A 2287-nucleotide genomic window follows, 5' to 3' on the forward strand; every position below is an offset into this window, starting at 1 on the left:
GAACGCTCACGATGAGCCCTCCCTCCTGCTCCCAACACTCATCCCAGTTACACACTGCGGGACATCCCAACTCTCATCCCAGTTACACACTGCGGAACATCCTAACACTCAACTCAGTTACACACTGCGGAACATCCCAACACTCAACTCAGTTACACACTGCGGAACATCCCAACACTCAACTCAGTTACACACTGCGGGACATCCCAACACTCATCCCAGTTACACACTGCAGAACATCCCAACACTCATCCCAGTTACACACTGCGGAACATCCCAACACTCAACCCAGTTACACACTGGGGAACATCCCTCATTCCCATATAAGGCATTGTCAACATTGGACGGATAAAGGCAATTAAATATCATGCAGCCTTGCAAATCTATCGCAGCCCTCTCCATTTCGCATTAAGTCATTTAGCAGAGGCTTTTGTCCAAAGCGACGTACAAGGGAGTAGTGCGCTAGTTAAAGAGTTGGGTCCAGCCGAAGGCAAGATAGGCCTGTGGGACAAGTTCTCTTCTCTCTGCGTTGAATAATGGGCTGTAATGGTGCATGCCTGATCAGACTCTAGCTCTGTTAGGAATAATTACACGTGCAACACACACACACACACACACACACACACACACACACACACACACACACACACACACACACACACACACACACACACACACACACACACACACACACGTGCAACAGTGGAACAGATAAATTACCAGGCGCACCCCTAAGGCACTGTTGACTGGAGGCGCTGATAATGAGACCCTGGATTAACATCCAATTACACGTGGTTACGTGCATCGTGCCGGATAAACATCCGATTACACGTGTTTACGTGCACCGTAACTCCTCCTAGATCCAGCGTGGTTCATCGTATCAATTATAAATGTGTCTGAGGAGAATTCCAGAACCGCTTGTGCTTCTGTCCAAAACAGAAGCTAAGAGATGAGGGTTATGTCCAAGTATTTTTTTTTTTTTTTAATGCATGTCACCATACTGTAGCGTCCTGGGGTTGGGTTAGCAGAACTTCTGGCCAAGAGACTGTTGTGTAGTCTCCCAGCATGCATCAGGTGTTGAGATGCTGTTTAGCTGTTGGGTTGTCAGGTTGTGCGTCCCTTTTTTGTCCAGTAAGAGTATATGTGTAATGCCAGATGTTAGCGTGTGTAATTGTTCTGTGGTGCTGTACTTATGCTCTTTTAAGGCCCTGTGTTAGTGAAACATCTGTCTACCACCAGTGTGAGAGTCATTTCCAAGAAAGACGCCTCCTGACCTCAAGGCATGAGTTTTGTTCAATATGTGGAAATCAATAATCAATAATAATTAGGACGCTGTGGTATAGATATCACAGAACTTGCTTAGGGCCTGAGACTGTTACCGCACGTTTGCCTGCGTTCATGTTAACTTGCTGCAACACATTAAAATATAAATTTACTCATCTTTTACCACCAGAGACTCCTTACCTGTCAATTAAGAAATTATGGTGGGTAGGTGGTCCCTTTAAGTCCACCAGTCAGTAAAATAGTCAATTCTAAAAATGGAAAATAACTAAAATGACTAAAGAAAAAGAAGGCAACTTTTTCTTTAACGATTGGCAACATACTAATTTTTTTTTCATGGTCACAATTAAAATTTTTTTTTAAAGTATTAAAGTGATTTAATTAATTATGAATTATTTATGAATTATTAATTATTAAAGTTATTTAATTAAAGACCAAAGCAAAAAGCATGCAAAGGGAAATCAAACTGGACGCGTGCACCTGCTACCAAAAACGTCATCTTTCACTTCCAATTGTGGACGTTGTCATGGTGAATGCCTAAGTGACCTCGCTGATATGATATCTTTACAGGGATGATTACATTTATCTTTACAGTAGCCATTAGATTTAGCTATATGCGCACGAGATTAGAACAGACGACTGAAAAACACTTTCAAGTAGCTAATGATATAATTTTATAACTTGAATTGTTGTGCAGTTAATATCTAACATACTGCTCGAAAGTCTTAGTCACTACAAATCGCGCTCTAAATACAGGCTAATGTGCTAATTTGCCCTCTGTGTCCCTCTCGAATATCTTGTAATAGAACATTCTAGAACTGTCCATACTCCTGGTGCCTCCTCAGGGATCCATTCCAAAACAAATGTTCAATTATCACTTCATCACATCTGAAGCGTATTACTCCTGGCTCTTTCGCCGAGGTCCACAGACTGTTTTATTTACTTTTTTATTATCCTAATTCCTCAGTCGACTGTCTTTTCCCCTTATTGTTATTAATGCTGTTCT

Source organism: Sprattus sprattus (assembly GCF_963457725.1).
Source record: "Sprattus sprattus genome assembly, chromosome: 7".
Lineage (NCBI taxonomy): Eukaryota > Metazoa > Chordata > Actinopteri > Clupeiformes > Clupeidae > Sprattus > Sprattus sprattus.